The 24,115-nt window shown below is 45.5% G+C and overlaps 1 protein-coding gene across 1 annotated transcript in view; it reads left to right on the top strand.

Annotated features, from left to right (window-relative positions):
* KCNQ3 (potassium voltage-gated channel subfamily Q member 3) overlaps positions 1-24,115 on the top strand; it is a 131,738-nt gene that overhangs the window by 1,945 nt on the left and 105,678 nt on the right.

The raw sequence follows: 24,115 nt of genomic DNA, 5'->3' as shown, positions 1-24,115 counted from the left end.
GAGTGTGTGTGTGTGTGTGTGTGTGTGTGTGTGTGTGTGTGTGATCCCTTGAGTGTGTTTGTCTGTTTTTCCCCTCCTGGAGTGTGTGTGTGTGTGTGTGTGTGTGTGTGTGTGAGTGATCCCTTGAGTGTGTTTGTATGTGTTTCCCCTCCTGGAGAGAGAGAGAGAGAGAGAGAGAGTGTGTGTGTGTGTGTGTGTGTGTGTGTGTGTGTGTGTGTGTGTGTGTGTGAGAGAGAGAGAGAGAGAGAGAGAGTGTTGGGGAGAAGGGGCTGATGCCCGGGTACAGGGTGCTGTCCCCTGAGCTAGCCCGAGCAGGACCTTCTGTGGCCCTTTCCTTTGCCCTCTCTCGGCTTCTGTGCTCCTGCCCCCGACACCCTAGAGGAGGCCGCCCGCCAGCCGGGACGGGGCGGGAAGGACCTGAGGTCGGAACCCGGACGGAGGGGCCAGGAGGGGTGCCATCGGGGGCGATCTGTGGGCTGGGCAGCCTCCTCGCTTTGGGAGACAGTGCAGAGAGGTCAGAGGGCATACCCAAAAGGTGGGAGAGCTGTCCATTGAGGCGTGCGGAGTGGAAGGACCCAAGGTCAGGAAGGGACCTTGGGAGGGAGTCATCTAAACCATCCCCTTGCCTCCAGGCTCTGCCCCTCCTAATTCGTTGCCAGATGGAGTTGGGGGTGTGGGGGGTGAGGTGGTAGTTGGGGAGGGAAACTCTGTAGTCCAGAAATCCCTCCGGCCTGTGAACTTCTCTGCCCTCCTGGCCTGCTCCATCCGGTCCCTTAGGCTGGGATGCTTTCCCTGCCATGGGCACAGGGAGCCCAGCTGCGCATGTGTCTGCCGTTCCCTGCGCTTGTTCAGGGAGGAGGTGTTGTGGCTGCAAGGGGAGGGGGTGTCTATGCAGTAGCGGTAGCAGTGGTCCCGATGAGCGGCGACGGGGACGAGGTCGCCTGTGCGCTCCCTGCTAAGAGGCACTTTGCGTTGGTGGAAGGCACAGGAGGTGGACGGCCTAATCCAGAGAGCAAGACAAGAAAATGCTGGTTTGGGTGGGGGAGTGGGGGGCGAAGGGAGTGTAATTGGCAGGCATAGCGGTGTGGTCGGTTGTGTGGGTATGAGGCCCCTGGCTGTGATGGCATTTTTCCGTGCCCTTTCTTGGGAGGGTGCCCAGATCCAGGCACTCCTGCAACGTCAACGGGCAAAGCTACCTCGACCTTGGCCGTCGCCCATCGTGGCCTTGCCGGGGTACAATAGGAGGGCTATCCTGAGCCCCAAGTGGGTCTCGCCTTACCCATGCACATCCCCAGGTCATTTCAGGCAGACACTCACAACTGCCTTATTCTGATAATAATAAAAACGTTGTATAACAGTAATATTTCTGGAACACTTATATGTGCCAAAGCACCGTGCTAAGCACTCCGGATTGGACACAGTCTCCGAACGGCTCAGTCTAAGAGGGAGGGAGAGCAGGGATCTTATCCCCATTTCACAGGTCAGTCAATGGTACGTACTGAGCGCTAACTGTCTGCAGAGCGCTGTGATAAGCACTTGGGAAAGTACAATGTAACAGAGTTGGTAGACACGTTTCCGCCCCCACAACGAGCTTACAACTGGGGACCAGATAAGTTAGTTGATTAGCCCGAGGTCGCACGGCAGGCTTGTGGCAGAGCTGGGATTAGAAGCTGTTTGGGGTAGGACTCGGGTATGGACAAATGCCTTTGCAGGTGTCGAGGACTCCAAGTTGCTTGTCTGAGACCCAGAGATGCTTCAGAAAAACTTTTATAATAATAATAATAATGGCATTTATTAAGCGCTTACTGTGTGCAAAGCACTTATGGGCCAAGACAGTGTGGCCCAGGGGAGGGTATCTGAGCTGCTGGGAATCAGAAGGGCCGGGTTCTCACCGAAGCTTGACCACTGAGTGGCTTTGGACAAGTCTTGTAATCTCTCTGCACCCAATGACCCCTGTCTTGTAAAATAGGAGAATAGTGGTTGTCCTCCCTTGTGTCCCTGTGTCGTCGGAGCCCTGAAAAGCGACGGCCGATGACAAGGTGCTTTGAAAAATCACCCTCTCTAAATGTAGGCCCTTGATGTAACTGTACTTTGCAACTGAACAGAACAGGAAGTTTGGGGCAGGAACCGTGTCACACCTTGGTTTTTTTATTTCCTAAGTGCCTTTTGTGCAGTGCCTTTCACCCAGTGGATGTTCAATAAATACCAATGCTATTATTGCTCTGGATACACAGCAAGTGGTCGCAGGCTGAATCTAAATGGAAAAATATGTGTGGTTGTGGGGGGTGGTCCCTTCAGTCTTTTTAATCAATCAGTCAATTCTCAATTAGAGAAGTAGCATGGCTCAAGGGAAAGAGCACTGGCTGGGGAGCCAGAGGTCATGGGTTCTAATCCCAGCTCTACCACTTGTCAGCTGTGTGACCTTGGGCACAGTTCAGTTGATTTGATCCCTGTCTTCAAGAAGCATACAGTCTTATTACTTTGTATCTACCCCTGCACTTAGTACAGCACATAGTAAGTGCTTAACAGATGCCACATTTATTATTCTTATTCATCTAGCGCTGGAGACGGAGGTGAAAATAAATTTCAGGTAGGAGGAAGCAGTAATAATAATAATAATTGTGGTATTTGTAATACTAATAATTGTGATATTTGTTAAAGACTTACTATGTGCCAGGCACTGTAGCGCTGTGGTGGATACAAGCAAATTGGGTTGGACGCAGTCCCTGTCCCACATGGGGTTCACAGTCTTAATCCCCGTTTTACAGAGAAGGTAACTGAGGCAGAGAAGTTAAGCGACTTGCCCAAGTCATCCAGCAGACGAGTGACAGAGCCGGAATTAGAACCCATGTCCTTCTGACTCTGAACAGAGTATAAAGGTTTCTACATAAGTTATGCAGAATGGGTGGGACGGGGAGGAGAGGAGGTGAGGAACTGGGGTAGGGAGAAGTGAGTATCCTAGTGCCTAGGTGATGCAGAACTGGTGGTTAGGGAGAAATAAGGCTGTTGGATTCAGGGGTGGCTTCTTTGACCCAAATTGAAACTCCTACTGGATGTTTCAGAGATGGATCAGGACGATTGAAAGGAGCAAAGGGCTTGGATTGAGGTCAGGTGTTTAGAGACTTAGAAAAATCTGCTGAATTACTTGTTTCTTTTCCCATTTTTCCTCTTGCCTTTCTGTTTTCTCTCTTTCCACCTTTCCCCACTTCACTCTTGTTTTACCTTCTTTTACCCTTCCTTTCCGTGCTCCCCCTTCTCCCATCCTTTTCTTCCTTCCACCCTTCTTTCTATTTTATCTTTCCTCTTCCTCTTCACTCTCCCCATCTTCCCCTTTCTCCTCCAGTGTCTCTGCCTTCCCTCTCCACCACCTCCTCCTTCTGTCTCCATCTTTCTCTCTTTCTTCCACCTCCCTCGCGGCTCCCCCCATCCTCTCTTCCCTCCCCTTTTCCCAGTGGTGGGTAGAAATAAGAAATCTTAACTTTCAGCCAGAAAGATATAGGTTTGATAAGATGGAGACTACTTCCTTGAAAAAGAGAATTATTATAAAATGGAAATCCAACTTGGAAAGATGATTTCTCGGTAGGTCTTAAAATCAGGAAAGACCCTCCCTTGCCCGGGAGAGTTTAGATGTGTTCCTTACAAGAGGCAGGGGGACGGACAAGATGACCTTTCGGGGCACCTCCTGTCCCAAAGTTTTGATGAGGAGAGTGAAGAATGGAGATGCTTTGTTAGAAACTTGAGGTGGTGGCCGTGAGTGGTTGGTTTGGGGGTGTATTGTGCCACAAGAGGAATTGAAATGGCGCTTTGTATTTTGAAGGCCAGAATGCAGGAACTGGGTGGAGTTGCTCAATTACAAACAACTTATTTTCTTCAACCCTGCTGAGGCCCTCATGTTTTGTGGCCAAGGACATATTTTTAGATTGCATTTTCAGACTGGGCTTGACAAACCAACCCCAATCATTGTATTTCAAGCCAGACAAGGCATTCTTCTGTTTATTTTCATTTTTGCACCCGCCAGTCAGGACAGTGTGACAAGACATGCTATTCCTTATTGCCGACAGAGTGATAATAATAGCTGTGCTATTTGTTAAGCACTCACTACGTGCCAAGGTCGGACACAGCCCCTGTCCCAGTATAAGGCCCAGAGAGGAAACTGAGGCCCAGAGAAGGTATGTGACTTGCTCAAGGTCACTCAACAGGCAAGGGGTGGAGGCAGGATTAGAACCCAGGTCCTCTGACTCCCAAGCCTGTGCTCTTTCCACTAGGCCACGCTCCTTCTCCGAAGAGCACCCTTAGAGGATTAGTCACGTATGAGCCTGGAACATAGACCATCACGGAAAGGAAAGACTTTCCCCTCTCCAGAATCTCCTACCCTAGAGAAGCAGCATGGCTCAGTGGAGTGAGCCCGGGCTTTGGAGTCAGAGGTCATGGGTTTAAATCCCAGCTCTGCCGCTTGTCAGCTGGGTGACTTTGGGCAAGTCATTTAACTTCTCTGTGCCTCAGTTACCTCATCTGTAATATGGGGATTAAGACTGTGAGCCCCACGGGGGACAACCTGATCACCTTGTAATCTCTCCAGCACTTAGAACAGTGCTTTGCACATAGTAAGCGCTTAATAAATGCCATTATTATTATTATTATTATTATTGTTATTACCCCAGACTTGGCTGCGCTCGAGCAGATCGAACACAGGGAGTCGTACACGTACACGCCAACACCTATGGGATGAAAATGAGGCCCGTGTCTGGCTGGAGATATGGAGAGAGCAACAGGTCTGTGTGCACACATCATCTCGAGCATCAGAGCGTATATGTTGGGTCTCCACAGGGGGTATGGTGAATAATAATAATAATAATAATAATAATGATGGCATTTATTAAGCGCTTACTATGTGCAAAGCACTGTTCTAAGAGCTGAAGCAGCGTCGCTCAGTGGAAAGAGCCCGGGCTTTGGAGTCAGTGGTCAGGGGTTCAAATCCCGGCTCCGCCAGTTGTCAGCTGTGTGACTTTGGGTAAGTCACTTCACTTCTCTGTGCCTCAGTTACCTCATCTGTAAAATGGGGATTAAGACTGTGAGCCCCCTGTGGGACAACCTGATCGCCTTGTAACCTCCCCAGCGCTTAGAACAGGGCTTTGCACATAGTAAGTGCTTAATAAATGCCATTATTATTATTATTATTATTCCTCTCAATAGCGAGCAGGTCCGCGTGTCTTATTCAGTGCTAGCTATCTGTTGGTGTGGGCGCTCAGGTCAGAATGGGTGACATACAGAAATAACCAAGCAGGGGCAAATAAAAGCATTTGGTGGATTTTTTAAAATTTTTATTTGCATTAATTTCTAGTGGAAGATAATAATAATAATAATAATAATAATGGTATTTATTAAGCGCTTACTATGTGCAAAGCACTGTTCTAAGCACTGGGGAGGTTACAAGGCGATCAGGTTGTCCCCCGTGGGTCTCACAGTCTTCATCCCCATTTTACAGATGAGGTAACTGAGGCACAGAGAAGTGAAGTAACTTGCCCAAAGTCACACAGCTATAGGAGACAAGGAGATAACATGATCTCCTCGTCTCAGGCAGGGGATGTGTGGGGTTTAAGGTCAGTTATCCAGGTAGACAGCAGACCACCTACTGAAGATGCAATCACCGCAGAGCATTGCATTCAGCACTGTGGGAGCTCCAAAGAAAGAAAAAAACGTAAGCCTCGAACCCATGATTTTACAATCGAACCCAGGGCATAAGGCTGAGAAACAAGGCGGCCTAGTGGGAGAAGTAGCGTTGGCCTAATGGCTAGAGCAACGGTTTGGGAGTAAGAAGGACCTGGGTTCTAATCCTGGTTCCGCCATGTGTCTGCTGCATGACCTTGGGCAAATCACTTACTGCTCTGTGCCGCACCTATAAAATGGGAATTCAGACTGAATCCCAAGTGAGACATGGACAGTGTCCAACCTGATTAATTTGTAGTTACTCCAGTGCTCAGTAAAGTGCCAGGCACATAGTAAACACTTAGTACAGTGCAAGCGCTTAGTACAGTGCTCTGCACACAGGAAGCGCTCAATAAATACAATTGAATGAATGAATAGTAAGCGCTTTATAAATGTCATTTAAAAATAAGGGGGGGCTAAAATAAACCCACAGTTCTAAACAAGCTTACAGCACAAGAGGCAGAAATGTAGCAAAATATAAGAGCTACACAAATATCCCAGTGACAGAAATAAACATGTTGAGGGCTAGACAGGAAATAATATTAGTATAGTATTGTTAGATTTGTTAAGTGCTTACTCTGTGCCAAAACACTGTGAAAAGTGCTGGGGTAGATTCAATATAACTGGATCAGGTGCAGCCCACATTTGAAGTGGGAGAACCAGGATTTTTCCCTCTTTTATAGATGAGGAAGATGAGGTTTAAGGAGGCTAAGCGGTTTGGGTAGGGTCACATAGCAGTCCAGGGGCAGAGCTGGGATTAGATCCCAAGGCTCCTGATTCCCAGGCCAGTGCTCGTTCTAGCAGGTGGAAATGCCCAAGAGATGCCAGATGTGTTTGTTTCCTCCATAGACTGCTGCTGCAGCTCTCCGATGAGTTAACGTATTATAGTAATTCTCCTAAAATAAACTGACAGAATTCAATCAAATTAGAATTAAGTCTCCAACCTGCTGACACCAAAGTCTAAAATGCTGTTAGTAACTAACTCTTGGAGGATGAACAATAGTTCTAATTTATTAGGTGAGAAGCATTAGCATCTTCAAAACAGGATTGAGCTCAATCCCAACAGCATTTACATGCATACCCATAATTTATTTTAATGTCTGCCTCCCCCTCTAGATTGTACGCTCCAGGTGGGCAGGGAATCCCCCTCCCCACAGCACCTGTATATAGATTTGTACAGACTTATTACTCTGTTTATTTTACTTGTACATATTTACTATTTATTTTGTTAATGATGTGCATATAGTTTTAAATCTATTTGTTCTGACGATTTTAACACCTGTCTACGTGTTTTGTTTTGTTGTCTGTCTCCCCCTTCTAGACTGTGAGCCCATTGTTGGGTAGGGACCGTCTCTATATGTTGCCGACTTGTACTTCCCAAGCGCTTAGTACAGTGCTGTGCACACAGTAAGCGCTCAATAAATGCGATTGAATGAATGAATGAGTGAATGAATGAATGCATCTGTCAACTCTGTTGTACTCACCCAACTGCTTAGTACAGTGCTCTGCTCACAGTAGGCACATAATAAATGCCACTGATAGAAGATTGCCATAGGTATTGTGGATATTCTTGCTAACACTTTATTGTTAAAAATATTGCAGTGTCTTTGCTCTAATTTTCTGTTTGGGGGCTTAATGATTCTGTCCATCGATCCCGGAAAGCTCATAGGGATTACCCAGAAGCAGTGAGCGCTGAAATTCACATTTTTGGGGCCCTGAGAAAAATTGGAAGTTTGTTCCTTTGTTTTGACATTACTCTTCTTCTGAGTTGTTTAAATGAGAAGTGATTGCATGGTCCAGATCGAACTCTTATTTCAGTTTCACAACACAGCTAAAAAGAGTCCGACGGTCTGTCGGATCAATTAGCTTGCGTCTGTGGCACTGAGCCAATGATCAACATGTGGAAGATTGTTTTTCCTTTTATTTCATACTTTAGGGTTCCAGTCCCACGTTCGGGCCCCATGATTTCCTAATTTTAGTATTTGGGTTTATTTGAGACATCGATCACATTTGTGTGAGGCAGAAGAAGTGTGGCCCATAGGAAAGAGCACGGGCTTTGGGGTCAGGATCTGGGTTCTAATTCCAGCTCCGCCGCTTGCCTGCTGGGTGAGACTTTGGGCAAATCATTTCACTTCTCCGTGCCTCAGTTCCCTCATCTGCAAAATGGGGATTTGGATATCTGTTCTCCCTCCTACTTAGACTGTGAGCTCCATGTGGAACCTGGTTATCTTGTATCTACCCCAGCACTTAGTACAGTGCTTGACACATAATAAGCACTTAACAAACACCCAGATCATTTATTATTATTGATCTATCTCTGGGAACACTCACAACACAGAGAAGCAGCGTGGCTCAGTGGAAAGAGCACGGGTTTTGGAGTCAGAGGTCATGGGTTCAAATTCTGGCTCTGCCAACTGTCAGCTGTGTGACTTTGGGCAAGTCACTTCACTTCTCTGTGCCTCAGTTCCCTCTTCTGTAAAATGGGGATTAAGACTGTGAGCCACCCGTGGGACAACCTGATCACCTTGTAACCTCCCCAGCGCTTAGAGCAGTGCTTTGCACATAGTAAATGCTTAAGAAATGCCATCATATCACACGTGGGAGTTCCAGTATCAACCCCTCCTTGTCAGGGGCACCAAGGGATTAGTTCCAAATCCACAGAAAACATTTGAACGTCTAAGACTTCTTGGTTAGAGCAACAGTTTTCCAAGACCTTAGATTCAGTGGTTCCAAACACAGAACCTCAAGGAAAAGGGAGAAGGCCTCAAGCTGCTATGGATTTCTCCCCTTTACCAGGCCAGAGCGGAGGTTTTTGGAAATCCATCAGCAGCCCATCTGTCCTGGAAATGGGTGGGGTGCTAGAGGTGGGCTGCTAACGTGCCTTTTCCTTGGCACGTCCTCGTTGGATTCCAGGATCGGATTTTCACGACCACGGGCCCCATTTCTTCTTTATCCTTTTTCTTGCCCTTTCTTGGAAATATTATTACCATGGAATTTGTTAAGCACTTACTATATTTTTCATGGTACCTGTTAAGTGCTTACTATGTGCCAGGCACCGTGCTAAGCACTAGGGTAGATACGAGATTATCGGGTTGGACACAGTCCTTGTCCCAGACAGGGTTCACAATTTAACCCCCATTTTACAGATGAGGTAATTGAAGTGCGGAGAAGTGAAGTAACTTGCCCAAGGTCACACAGCAGACAAGTGGTGGAGCCAGAATTAGAACCCAGGACCGCTGACTCCTAGTCACGCTGCTTCTGCTTTTATGTGTCTTGCACTGTGCTGAGTGCTGGAGTAGGTAAAATCAATGGTATTTATTGAGTGCTTACTAAATGTGCAGAGCACTGTACTAAGTGTTTGTGAGAGTACAATACAACAGAGTTGTCAGACACGTTCCCCTGTCCACGACAAGTTTACGGTCTAATGGATTGGACACGGTCCCTATCCCGCAGTCTAAAGGGGAGGGAGAGAAGGGATCTTATCCCCATTTTCAGAGGAGGAAACTGAGGCCTGGAAAGGTTAAGTGCCCAGGGTTACAGAGTGGGTTGGGGGAAGAGCTGAGACTAGAAGCTGGACCTCCTGACTCTCAAGCCAAGGCTCTTTTCATTAGGTCATGCTGCTTCCCTAAAGCAACAAATCGATCAGTGGTGTTTATTGAGCGTTACTGTGTGCAGACAGTGTACTAAGCACTTGGGAGAGTACCAAGCTGGAAGCAAACTGGAATCATTCCTTGATGATGTGGAAGATTTCAGCCCCAATCACGAGTGCAGGGGTTTGCAGGTGTGTCTCCAACTTCATCAAAAACTTCAAATTCTTTTAGAATCCTAGAGAGTTTAGCTCCCAGGTTAATGTGCAGTTGGGACATTAAGAAACTCATGCAGGTTTGGAACAATCAATCAATCGTTTTTATTGAGCGCTTACTGTGTGCAGAGCACTGTACTAAGCTCTTGGGAAGTACAAGTCGGCAACATATAGCGACGGTCCCTACCCAGCAACGGGCTCACAGGCTAGAAGGGGGAGACAGACAACAAAACAAAACATGTAGGCTGATGGTTTTAGTGGGTTACTTCAGAGGAAGGGGAAGTAGGGTCAGCGTTTCCCATAGGCATTCTAGAAGTTATTCCAAATTGTTTTGCTGGGGCTGTGTGTCCACAGAATCTCCGGTGTGCCTGTCTCCCCCACCCCATTCTTCGTTCATGACTGAACTCATCTTCTAGACTGTGAGCCCACTGTTGGGTAGGGACCGTCTCTATATGTTGCCAACTTGTACTTCCCAAGCGTTTAGTACAGTGCTCTGCACACAGTAAGCACTCATTAAATACGATTAAATGAATGAATGAATGAATCTGGGAAACCTGGCCTTTTGAGGTTGAAGTGGGAGGGTCAGGGGGTGGAAATATACTTAAAGACCAAAAACTGAGGTTCTCTTTAGCAACTGTCTGTTGCCTCTTACTCTCTCAGAACTGTTTTTTGACAATTGGTTGGATTTAGCTGAAGTCTGATGGGTATGAATTTAGGTTTACTTTGTAAATCAATTGATGCTAGAGTATAATGATAGCCATAAACAGATCAATCCTTGTACACCACAATAAATGCCCTTACAAATGGATTACTCTTACCCACTGCAAGAGGAATGCAGAAGCGCAGGTTGGTTTACAAACTGTGGTGGGATTAGTAGAATCCTAAGACTGGAAGGAATCTCAGAGGTCAAGTTTTCCATCCCCCTGTTTCCAGGAAGGCAAACAGCAGCCCTGGATGATTTTTGTCTTACTCTTAAAAGATCTCCAGGGGAGGTGATTTTACCATTTCCCTCTCAAGCAGCCCGGAATCCATTAAATCTATCTGTCCCAAATGCTTAAAATGCCATCCGGGCAGGGCTCATTCGAGGACTCTGGGAACTCGGGGCCATCCTGCGGACCTCAGCCGAGAGTCCGGTTTGAATGAAATATGTGCGAACAATCACTGGTGTTTATTGAGGGTTTACTGTGTGCAGTAAAGCAGCGTGGCTCAGTGGAAAGAGCACGGGCTGGGGTGCCAGAGGTCATGGGTTCTAATCCCGGCTCCGCCACTTGTCAGCTGTGTGACCTTGGACAAGTCACTTCACTTCTCTGACCTCAGTTCCCTCATCTGTAAAATGGGGATGAAGACTGTGAGCCCTATGTGGGATAACCTGATTACCTTCTATCTGCCCCAGCGCTTAGAACAGTGCTTGGCACATAGTAAGCGCTTAACAAATACCAACATTATTATTATTATTATTATTATTATTATTATTATTATTATTATTACTGTACTGAGTACTTGGGGGAGTTCAATAAAATGTAGAGAGGTTCCCTGCCACATTTCATTAACCACTGCTGGGGCCTGCACCCTAGTTTTACTGTTGATATTGGGGACCCACACTGCCAGACATTTCTTTATTCCCATCTGAGTTCCGAACAGACATCTAGCTGAATGTGTTCCATAGCTCCTGATTTTCCCTGTGTATTCATTCATTCATTCATTCAGTCAGTCAGTCGTATTTATTGAGCGCTTACTGTGTGCAGAGCACTGTACTAAGCGCTACTGTGTGCAGAGCACTGTACTAAGCACTTGGGAAGTACAAGTTGGCAACATATAGAGGCGGTCCCTACCCAACAGTGGGCTCACAGTCTAGGAGGGGGAGACAGACAACAAAACAAAACACATTCACAAAATAAAATAAATAGGTACAAATAAAATAAATAAATAAATAAAGTAATAAATACGTACAAACATACATACATATATACAGGTGCTGTGTACCCACCAGCCACTGAAAGGCACAGTGAAACAATGCTCATTTCTTTTATTCATCCCCTCCTCCCAACCTCACAACACTTATGTCTTGTCTTATGCTGTCGAGTTGTCTCCGACCCATAACGACACATCTCTCCGAGAATGCCCCACACCCATCTGCAATCATTCTGGTAGTGTATCCATAGGGTTGTCTCGGTAAAAAATACAAAAGTTGCCTCTCCAATGCTGCTGCTGCCCAGCACAGGGGAATTTTGAATTGTAGCATATTGTCTTCCACTCACTAAGCACTGACCAAGCTAGAATATGCCTCTGCTTGACTCTCCCTCCCGTAGTCAAGACTGATTGAGTACTGGAAACTCTCCAGGTGTGACCCCGAGAGGGGCAACGCTTATGTACATAGTTGTAATTACTTTATTTAACATCTGTCTCCCCATCTAGACACTTCTTGTGGTCAGGGAATGTTTCAGTTTATTTTTGTATTGTACTCTTCCAAGCTCTTATTACAGTGCTGTGCACACAGTAAGTGCTCAATAAGTGCAAGAAGCAGCATGGCTCAGTGGAAAGAGCACGGGCTTTGGAGTCAGAGGTCATGGGTTCTAATCCCGGCTCCACCAGCTGTCAGCTGTGTGACTTTGGGCAAGTCACCTAACTTCTCTGGGCCTCAGTTACCTCATCTGTAAAATGGGGATGAAGACTGTGAGCCCCTCGTGGGACAACCTGATCACCTTGTAATCCCCAGCACTTAGAACAGTGCTCTGCACCTAGTAAGCTCTTAATAAATGCCATTATTATTATTATTATTATTATTATTAAATACATTTGATTGACTGATGACTGTGATGGGGGGCAGTGGTGGGTGGCAAGCAGGACTATGGGAACATGTGCAACCCTCATGGCCACCAAATATTGACCAGCCAGGCCTCAACAGAACATTTTTAGGGTCAGTCCCACCCATTCATGGAGCTGTTCTCCCTCCTCCTTAAACTGTGAGACCTATGTTGGACAGGGACTGTGTCTGACCAGATTTTCTTCTGTCTCCCCCAGCTCTTAGTGTGATGCTTGGCATATAGTAAGCTCTTAACAAATTCCACAATTATTATTATTATTATTGTTATTACAGAGCTGTTAAGTCAAAGCCATTTGGCCTAGATGAAAGCAGCAGGAGGGAGGAAGAAGGAGGAGGAAACCCATAAATCAATCAGTGGCATTTACTGAGCGCTTACTATGTGCAGAGAACTGAACTAAGTGCTTGGGAGAATACAACAAGAGTTAGACGACGCCGATCAAATCAATCAGTCGTATTTATTGAGCATTTACTGTGTGGGAGAGTACAATTTGACAGAGTTGGTAGAAATATTCCTTGCCCACAAGGAGCTTTAGTCTAACCGAGCCCTCCTTGGAGGCAGGAATCGTCAATCTAGGTCATGTTTTCCACCATTCCTGTCCCTATAGATAACCCTCTGGAGCTGCATCATCCTCAAGTAAAAAGGCAGAACAGCCCATAATCTATGATATATTTCCAATCTGGATAACTGCCCAATTGGAAGACGTCAGTGATTCAGCAATAAAGAAGAAATCAGATAATTCACAGATAATGAAATGATGTGTTAGAAACATTTGCATATGGGAAAAAAAGAGTCAGTGCATTTAATCTGGGGAGATATTTTTAAACTCTCAAATCGAATGACATGGTTTGTCAGCTGTAGAAATGGAAAGAACACGGTTTAAGAAAAGTTTCTCCAAAGCTCTGGTGTGATAGTATTCAAAATACAATGATTAGAGGACTTGCCTGATTGACTAGAGTTCTCATGGATTTGCCAGTTGATCTGATAATTAACAGCATTCAGTCGGTGAAATGTTAATATCCGATGTTGCTGGTTTGCCTTCAGGCATTAGCATATAATGGATTTACTCACCGATCTTTCTTATCTTTCTGGCTTTAAGACCCTCTCCTTTGGGCTCTGATATTCACTAAACTCTGCTGTGTTTAGGATGTGGTTTTTCTGGCTATTGTAGATTTAGCCGGCAATGGCTAATTTATGTGTACGGATATGCATTTGGATCTCAGTACTGTAAATATCGAATATATGTTAGCACCTCTGAGAAAATGGCTTTTTGAGCTGCAGTAAATCCTTCTGAAATCACCTGGAGTTACAGCAGGTTTGTTAAGTGCTTGCAATTACTGAGTCCTTGGGAATTATTGGAAACAGCTGAACTCCTCTGGACTGCCTGTTCAGCTGTGGAAGAGAGTAGAGTGTTGTTCACTTCAATCTAGAATCCCCTTTGTTAAAACCAAAATGGTCAAGACAGTTACCGCTGTTCCAAGTAGGTACATTATTCATTGAATAAGCACCATGGTCTGGTGAGAAGCAGCGTGGCTCAGTGGAAAGAGCACGGGTTTTGGAGTCAGAGGTCATGAGTTCAAATCTCTGCTCCGCCAAATGTCAGCTGTGTGACTTTGGGCAAGTCACTTAACTTCTCTGTGCCTGTTGCCTCATCTGTAAAAGGGGGATTAAGACTGTGAGCCCCCCGTGGGACAACCTGATCACCTGTAGCCTCCTGAGCGCTTGAAACAGTGCTTTGCATATACTAAGTGCTTAATAAATGTTATTATTATTATTATTCTTAAGTCAGAAGGACCTGGGTTCTAATTCCTGCTCTGCCACTTATCTGCAGTATGACCCTGGGCAAGTCACTTTACTTCTCTGTGCCTCCCTTATTTCATCTGTAAAATGGGGGATTAAGACTGTGAGCCCTTATGTGGGACAATGGCTGGCAATTAATAAGTGCTCAACAAATAACATTAATAGAAAAAAGAATCCCATGGACCAAATTCAGGCGTGGGCACCTGGTTGAATTTAAAGTTCACAGGGTCTGGACAGAAGATATTGGTGGTTGAAATGGGGGACGTTTTGTGGGGTGGTCAGGTCAGGCTGTTCTGTGTCTCTGGAGGGTAAGCTCATTATGAGCAGGGAATGTTTCTGCTCATTCTGTTGTACTCTCCTGAGAGCTTAGTACAGTGCTCTGAACATAGTAAGTGCCAACTAAACACCACTGATTGATTGGAAGTAATGAATGCGATATGGGAACTGCAGTACATTTTCTGTTCTTCCAATTTCTGGCACCAGTGTCTTACCTAGAATAGTGCCTGGCTAAAGGAGAAGATCAGTTGCATACTTGCAGGTGGTAGGGTGGGCTAAAAACATCACTGGAGTTGAACCTGTGGCAGCTCAGGAATAAGGTCAGGTGAGGGCTGATGAGACAGGAGGTTATAAAGAATACCTGGGGAGGGGAAGTAAGCATTTTTTCACGTTGAAGAAAGGAGTTCATTTGGAGAGGAGTCATGCAGAGAGGATGGGCCCATGGTAAGAGAGTCATATGGTCATTTTGTGAAAGTGTTTGGGATCCTGGAATCCAAAAGTGTAAAAGCAATGGGCACACTACGTTTGGAACTGAATTTGTTGGATTCACGTTGGTGTTCTTCTGATTCTGTCCTGGTGGAACCTTGCTATGGACTCTAAATTGTGGGTTTCTAATTGTGGTTTAGAGCTGCTCAAGCTGTTTTTTAATGTTCTGCAGGAAAAATGTGCTTGTCTGTGTGCTGGGAGTTCTTGTCAGTTTATCTGAAGCCTCTTCTATGGAAGGGCTGGAGTGTGGAGACCTTTTTCCAAATAATGGTAGTGGTCTTGATGGGGCCCTAAATAATATCCTGCTGGTCCAAAAGTTTTGAGAGAAAAAAGGTCCTCTGAAGGCTTTTAGTCATCATTGATGGATAATCCTGGAGTGTCCACTCGATGCTATGCTCTGTACTGGATGCAAGGGAGAACACAGCAGAAGCGAAAGACAAAATCTCTGTCCTTGGGGATTCTAGTCAAATGATGGAGGACTAGGGGAATCACAGGAGAAGGTCAGTGTGATAAACCTTAATGAGTAATTCATTATTTCAAGCTGCTGAGGATGGTTGTAAATACACAGAGGTTCTAAGGGCAGTGGTGAGATTTTCTGTCTCCTCTGAAAACCGTGTGTCAAAGTCCAAGCTGCACCTTTTTGTTTTTAATGGTGTTTAAGTACTTACTATGTGCCAAGGCAATATACTAAGCACTGGAGTAGACATAAGCTAATCTGGTTGGACTCATTCTGTCCCACGTGGGACTCCAAGTCTAAATCCCCATTTTACAGGTGAGATAACTGAGGCCCAGTAAAGTGACTTGTCCAAGTTCACTCAGCAAAGTGGCAGACCTGGCATTAGAACCCAGGTCCTTATGACTCCGGGGCCCACTATTAGGCAACACTGCTTCTCTTTTGACATAATCACCTGAGCCTGGCAGGTGTTAGTCTGTTGGGAACTTGTGACTTTGCAGGTCACTCCCCTTATTTGAATTTCTGCAGTGTTCTGTTATTTTTTTCCCACCCCTAATTACACTACAAATTGAATGAACTCTTCGATCAGGAACTCAAAAGCTCTGTAATTAAAGGTGCTGCTTTCTGTTCTGTACTCTTGTGGGGGAATTCAGATAGGCTTTGTCCCCTTGGAGTCATTTTTCACTATTTTAGGAGCAAACAAAAGAGCACTTTTTGGAACTCCAGCCAGCTGACACAGCCCTAATGAGGCCTAATTAGTGGTTCCTGGTGAGCCAGTACTTTGTTCTAAGCCCAGGGCTTTTTTTTTTTACAGAATTAATCAATCATATTTATTGAGTACTTACCGTGTGCAGAGCACTGTACTAAGCCCTTGGGAGAGTACAATCCAACAGAGTTGGTAGGCATATTCCTTTCCCACAATGAGCTAACAGTCTAGAGAGGGAGGCATAAATAAATGACTGTTATGGACATAAGTGCTGTGGGACTGAAGGAGGGGTGAATGAAGAGTACGAATCCAAGTCCAAGGGCGATGTAGAAGGGAGTGGGAGAAGAGAAACTGAGGGCTTAGTCTTGGAAGGCCTCTTGGAGGAGATGTGCTTTAATAAGGGTTTGAAAGTGAGGAGAGTGATCATCTGTTGAACGTGAAGAAGGAGGACATTCCAGGCCAGAGGCAAGATGTTGGTGAGAGGTTCAGGGGCAAGACGGACGACTTCGAGGTGCAGTGAGTAGGTTGGCATTAGAGTAGCAACAGATGAACCTGAGGATAGGTGAATGTGTGTCTCCCTCTCCCACCTTCCTCGTCTTTCTGTGGACTTAGGGGTGGCATTTCTAGAATACCTAGAGGAGGAGACTGGCTGTAGGAAGCGGGGATTTAGCCATCTATTCCATTTATAAGTAATTTCTTTGGAAACAGGATGGAACAAACATTACCAACATTTAAGGTCACATCTTCTCCAAGAGGCATTCCCTGATTAACCCCCCTTTTCCCCAGACCTCTTTCCCTTCTGGGTCATCTATGCATTTGGATCTGTGACATTTGGGCACTTGGTATTTGCCCCAAAGCTCTTATTTATATAGCTATAAATTATATATTATAAATTGTTTACATTAATATTTGTCCCCCCCTCTATAGACTGTAAGCTCATGGGAAGGAACTTATCTCCCAACTCTGTACTCTCCCAGATGCTCAGTGCAGTGCTCTGCACACTATAAGCACTCAGTACCACTGATGATGATTACTCAGCGCTTAGAACAGTGCCAGCGCTTAGAACAGTGCTTTGCACATAGTAAGCTCTTAACAAATGCCATTATTATTATCATTATTATTATTATTACTCTTTTCAGACTAGGTAGAAGCACAAGATGCAGATGAGAATTTATAGTTGTGGGTTTGCTTAAAGTGCCAGCGTTTTGTACAGTGCCTGACACATAGTAAGAGCTTAATAAATACCGTAATTATTATTATGAAAGTGTTTCTCACCAGGTGAGTGTGTCAGTGAGTAATGGATGTAGGACTTCCAGATCAGTCTGACTTCTTAGAGCGTCCCATAATTTTTAGATGTACAATTGAGCCGAAATCCAAAAAAAATTGTTCTGCTTCCAGGGCTATTGTCCAGCTCTGTTTAAAAGGTGAAGAATTGAACGTGTTAAAAGGGATACCTCTTTTATTTCACCCACAAGTTCTTAAATTGTTGAACTCATTAGAGAAGCTTAGTGTCTCAGATCTGGGGTTGCATGGGAAATGAAAAGATACTTCCTAGCCATTCCTGCTTTAAACCGAACTGGGAAGAAAACCAGGATAAGTCAATACGGGGGCCTCCTCACCGTCTGCATCCAAATAAAGAAACCTTTCAGCTGAGAGAAAAATAGTAATTGTAGTGGCATTAAGTCCTATGTGCTAAACACTGGGGTGTATATATAAAATATTCCTATCAGCTGGCTTCCTTATCCGTTAGAGGAATCTGGGGAATCTCATTTTATAGATGAGGAAACTGAGGCTCAGAGAGGTTGAGTGACTTCTTTGAGGTCACTCAGAAAGTGAGAGACAGAGACAGGACCAGAACCCAGTTCTGACTCACAGCTTTGTCCTCTCTCCATGCAGCCGTGCTGCTTAGGGGGAGCCTGCTGGATGAGACAGAGGTCAACCCTGGAAAGGAGAAAAGACCTTCTCCCTTCAGGATTGGGATTCCCCCTGTAGATATTGTGCTAATTTTTTTTTTATGGTTAAAGTCTTACTATTTACCAGTAAGCACAGTACTGAGCTTTGGGGTAAATAGAGAATGGGACTCACAGTCTTAATCCCCATTTTACAGATGAGGGGACTGAGGCACAGAGAAGTGAAGTGACTTGCCCAAGGTCACACAGTAGACAAGTGGCAGAGCTGGAATTATCTAGAAGTCCTTGGACTTCTAGACCTGCGCTGTTTTCACGTGGCCACGTTGCTGCTCACCATAGTAGGCTGCTGGGATAAAGGGCATCTGATCCTGAGGATTAATAATTGTGGTACTTATTAAGTGTTTGATATGTGCCGGACACTATACTAAGCACTGGGGTATTTGCAAGATGGGTCCCACATGAGGTTCGCAGTCTAAATAAAAGGGTAAACAGGTATTGAATCCCCATTTTGCAGACAAGGGAACCGAGGTACAGAGCAGTTAAATGACTTGCCCAAGGTCACATAACAGGTACATGGCAGAGCTGGGAATAGAACCCAGGTCCTTTGACTCCCAAGACTGTGCTCTTTCCACTAGACCACACTACTTCTCTATGAGGAGACTGTTCTGCCCTCTAAGGGCCCTGGAGTGGGTAAATTTGTTTTTTGAGGGTAATGAACCTTTATTCTGAAATTTCTTGAGCGGCTTTAACAATGCCAGCCGTGTGTCTGGCAGCATTTTGAACTCTCAACAGCACCCAAGAGGGATGGTCAGTTCCCTCCAATTTCTAGATGAGAGCTAGAGCTGGTGGTTGCCTCATTGCGCTAGTCATCTGATTATATATCCTGATTGGTTTTCTCCCGGCAGTACAATGCCTTGGTTCACATGTTGTTTTGAAGAGGCATCCGTCTCTCATCCATTATTCATCGTATCTATTCCAAATTTTTCCTTAAATTTTTGTACCTGCCCCCTGAGAGATTTCATCATCCAAAGTAAGTTCAAAAACCTGACAAAAATAAAAGGAAAAGTACTGAGTTATCTGGTGAGGTACGATTGAATCCAGGTTCAAATGAGAAGCGGCATGGCTTAGTGGAAAGAGCCTAGGAGTCAGAGGACCTGGGTTCCAATCCTGGATGCGCAATTTGCTGTAAATGACGTCGGGCAGGTCACTTTTAGTTGTCTGTGCCGCAGTTTCATCATCTGCAAAATGGGGATTCAATAGACTTTGAGCCCCAGGTGGGACCTGATTATCTTGTATCTACCTTAGTGCTTAGTACATTGCTTGGGACGTTGTAAGCACTTAGTAACACAATTCTTATTGTTACATTTCCCCCCAACAACCCATTCCTCAGGTAGAGGGAATGGATGTACAGTGAGTTTGAAACCAAGACCACCCCGTCTCTGACCTGAATGGACACTGAATCTTTGAGGTGGCGGGCTCAAGACCAGACCAACTAAACTTAAAAAGCAGTGTGGCCTAGTGGAAAGAGCGCGGGTCTGGGAACCAGAGGACCTAGATTCTAATCTGCAATGCCCTTAATCTGCTGTGTGTCCTCGAGCAAGTCCCCTAACTTCTCTGTGCCTCGGTTCCCTCGTCTGCAAAATGGGGATTCAATACCTTTTCTACCTCCTACTTAGACTGTGAGCCCCATGTAGGACCTGATTGTCTTGCATTTATCCAGAGCTTAATATTGTGCTGGGCACCTAGTAAGCACTTAACAGATACCACAATTATTATTTCCCATTAAGAATGCGACTGGGGCATGAACATGTAGAAATAATTGCCCCTGGCTATTAATAATAATAATAATTGTGGTATTTGTTAAGCGCTTACTATGTGCCAAGCACTGTTCTAAGCACTGGGGTAGATACAGGGTAATCAGGTTGTCCCACATGGGGCTCACATTTTTAGTCCCCATTTTATAGATGAGGTAACTGAGGCACAGAGAAGTTAAGTGACTTGCCCAAGGTCACACAACAGATAAGTGGCAGAGGTGGGATTAGAACCCACGACCTCTGACTCCCAAGCCCAGGCTCTTTCCACTAAACCATGCTGCTTCCCCGTGTGTTCAGGCTATTGTGTTCATATGGATGACACGACAAGTTCACACAGTGTTGGGAAGAATTAGGATTGGGTTACCAGAGGGAGATGCCAGGGATCAATCAATCAATCATATTTATTGAGCGCTTTCTGTGTGCAGAGCACTGTACTAAGCGCTTGGGAAGTACAATGTTAGGTGGGCAGTTTTACGTGATTATCTTGCATCACTCCCAGGATTTAGTACAGTGCTTGGTGAATAGTAATCCCTTGATAATTACCACAGTTATATACATAGCCGGAAATGTGGCTGTCAAGGAGTGCTATTCCTCTAAATTCCGATATCTGTCAGAAATGGGAGTCAGAGGACCTGGATTATAATCCCGGCTCTGCCACTTGTCTTCTGGATGAATTTGGGCAAGTCACTTAATTTCTCTGTGCCTCAGTTCCCTCATTTGTTTTAAAATTGGGATTAAGACTGAGCTCTTTGTGGGACAGGGACTCTGTCCAACGCACTTATCTTGTATGTACCCCAGCACATAGTACAGTTCCTGGCACATAGAGCTTAACAAATACCATTATAGTATTTGTTGAGTGCTTACTTTGTGCTGAGCACTGTCATAAGAGTTAGGGAGAGTACAGTACAATAGGGAAGCAGCATGTCCTAGTGGAAAGAATGCAGGCCTGGGAGACAAAGGACTTTGGTTCTAATCCTGCTCGCATGCTGCATTACCCTGGGCAAAGTTACTTCACTTCTCTGTGCATTATTATTATTATCAGTTTTGTCCTCTGTAAAATAGGGGTTCATTCATTCATTCAATTCAATCGAAGTTCAGTTCAGTACCTGCTCTCCCTCCCCCTTAGACTGTGAGCTCCACATTGGACAGGGGCTATCTGACCTGATTATCTTGTACCTACCCAGCACTTTGTATAGTGTTTGGCACATAGTAAGTGTTTAAGAAATACCACAGTGGGGAAGCAGTGTGGTCTAGAGCATAGGCCTGAGAAAAAGAGGACCTGGGTTCCAATCCCAGCTCTGCCAATTGAATGCTGTGTGACCTGGGGGACAGTTCCTCAGTGCACTCTACGGAAGTCCAAATTGAGGGCCCCGTGTTAAGGCAGAGCTGAGTTCCGGACTGATTCTTGAGAACCACCAGGATGCTAGAGGTAAAAGAACTCAGTGTGGATTGCTTTGCTGAACTGTACTTTCCAAGCACTTAGTACACTGCTCTGCACACAGTAAGCGCTCAGTAAATATGGATGAATGAAGAATCCTTTCATCTAAATTAGTGACTCCCTTTGGCATTTTAAAATGCTCCTACAAACATCAGCCCATTGATTCACAGCTCTTGGGATGATAGGTATTACTAGACCAGTGATTGAAGTGATTTTCTCCAGATGATACAGCACATCCTTGGTAGAAACCTTTTTGGGACTCAGTGACTCCATCCTGAGCCATTCTTTTCTTGGTAACGGTACTCCAGGCTGGTGTGTCTTCAGAAGTTGACACTCAATTTTCATCTGGGCAGCAGCATGGCAAGAGGCTTTGTTTTACTATTTCTGTAAAACATTTCCTGTGCCCTCTTTGCTTTCATTTTTCCAATTTCAGCTCTCCAAAGAGCAGTTGTTTGAGTATCCCATTGTCCCTCATTCTCCTCACATACTCCTCCTGATGTATCTGTATTAAGGTGAGCATTCTGCTTACGATTTAGTCGGAGACAGATAATAAAATAAATTACAGTGAGGGGGAAGCAGCAGAGTTAAAGGACATGTACATAAGCCCCCCATCCCACTGTCTACATTCCTCCTTGCCTTGGCGTGAAAGATGAAAGCACTTTCAATAGTGTAATGAAAATAACGTGCTAATGTCGACACTCCCTTAAAGTGATTTATAGTCATTTCTACTCCTTCGCTGATCTGTAGGTAAAGGGAGCTGTGCTGATCAGGCAGACCATCAAGGCAGATAAATCCATATATTCAATTATGGGGAGTACTGTTCCTCATATGTTTTGCAGTAAATCGTTGTTTGTTAACAGAAGCGGCATTAATAGCTGTACTCAAGTCCTTTGCGTTTTCTCGGGGAACTTTTCCAAGGACTCTTACCCAGCTGGGTGGTTTAAGGCAGGTCTGTCTCCTGGACTCTTTCCTTTGGCAGTGGAAAAAAATCCCATCATTTGCACGGGACTCAAGCCGGTAGGCATAGGAGCATCATGGCATAGTGGATAGAGCCTGGGCTTGGGACTCAGAAAGACCAGGATTCTAATCCCAGATCCTCCACTCATCTGCTATGTGACCTTGAGCAAGTCACTTAACTTCTCTGTGCCTCGGTTACCTCATCTGTAAAATGGGGATTGACTGTGAGCCCTATTTGGGATGGGTACTGTGTGAAACCTGATTACACTGTATCTACCTCAGTCCTTAGTACAGTGCCTGGCACATAAGAACTGCTTAATAAATGCCACTATTATTATGTTTCTGTGGGTCGGTCCAGGGACTGACCAATCCCCTCCTACTGTGCTGTTGGATCATGGGGTGTCCAGTCCTAGGTGATTAGAGACCAGGTCCATTGGTCACTACAGTTGGACTCATTGAGTGTGGAGGTAGCAGCTGATAATAATAATAATGTTGGTATTTGTTAAGCACTTATTATGTGCCAAGCACTGTTCTAAGTGCTGGGGTAGATACAAGGTAATCAGGTTATCCCATGTGGGGCTCACAGTCTTCATCCCCATTTTACAGATGAGGGAACTGAGGCCCAGAGAAGTTAAGTGACTTGCCTAAGGTCACACAGCCGACACCTCCCTTCTCTCCTTCTACAGCCCACCCCGCACCCTCCGCTCCTCTGTCGCTAATCTCCTCACCGTACCTCGTTCTCGCCTGTCCCGCCATCGACCCCCGGCCCACGTCATCCCCCGGGCCTGGAATGCCGTCCCTCTGCCCCTCCGCCAAGCTAGCTCTCTTCCTCCCTTCAAGGCCCTGCTGAGAGCTCACCTCCTCCAGGAGGCCTTCCCAGACTTAGCCCCTTCCTTCCTCTCCCCCTCGTCCCCCTCTCCACCCCCGCATCTTACCTCCTTCCCTTCCCCACAGCACCTGTATATATGTATATATGTTTGTACATATTTGTTACTCTATTTTACTTATACATATCTATTCTATTTATTTTATTTTGTTAGTATGTTTGGTTTTGTTCTCTGTCTCCCCCTTTTAGACTGTGAGCCCACTGTTGGATAGGGACTGTCTCTATATGTTGCCAACTTGTACTTCCCAAGCGCTTAGTACAGTGCTCTGCACACAGTAAGTGCTCAATAAATACGATTGATGATGATGATGACAAGTGGCAGAGCAGGGATTAGAACCCATGACCTCTGGCTCCCCAGCCCCGGCTCTTTCCACTGAACCACGCTGCTTCTCGCTGCTTCATGCTGATGAAGCCTGCATCCCACTCAGTCCAACCTTTGCCCAGAGAGGGCAAAACAGGCCATGCCAATCCATCAATCAGTGGTATTTGTTGAGTGCTTACTGTTTGCAGAGCACTCTGCTACACACTTAGGAGAGTGCAATACAACACACATTCTGGGCCCACAACGAGCTTAGAGTCTAGAGGCCAGGGTAGCCACTGCCCATCCACTCTCACCTGGAGGTGTGCCAGGGGGCACTGGCCCAGGGAGAAATGGCTTGGTCAGCTTCCCTGGGCTATGTATGACCCAGGTTTAGTGAGGGTCAGCTCAGGTTGGGAAGACAGACTGGGGCACTTTCCATTTGTCCTTGGGCTACTTTTCTAAGAGCTTTACTTTGTACCTACCCCAGTGCTTAGAACAGGGCATGGCATACAGTAAGCATTTAACAAATACCACAATTATTATTGAAAGGAAAACCCACTCTTCCCCTCCTCCTCTTCCTCTTTCTCCTCATCCTCCTCTTCTCCGTTTAAATGAAGCAAATTTCTAGGCGGAGTCCAGTGCTGGGTAAATGAATGACCAAATGTTTAGAATGATGGTAGAGGGAAAACCATCCTCTCCATTCCACCACGGGATTAGTTTGCTCCCGTGGTATTTCCAGGTGTGAACAAGATTGTTC

This window comes from Tachyglossus aculeatus, chromosome 18, assembly GCF_015852505.1.
Source record: "Tachyglossus aculeatus isolate mTacAcu1 chromosome 18, mTacAcu1.pri, whole genome shotgun sequence".
In the NCBI taxonomy this organism is placed as follows: domain Eukaryota; kingdom Metazoa; phylum Chordata; class Mammalia; order Monotremata; family Tachyglossidae; genus Tachyglossus; species Tachyglossus aculeatus.
The sequence above is the reverse complement of the archived record's forward strand: the minus strand, read 5'-3'. Positions and strand labels throughout refer to the sequence as shown.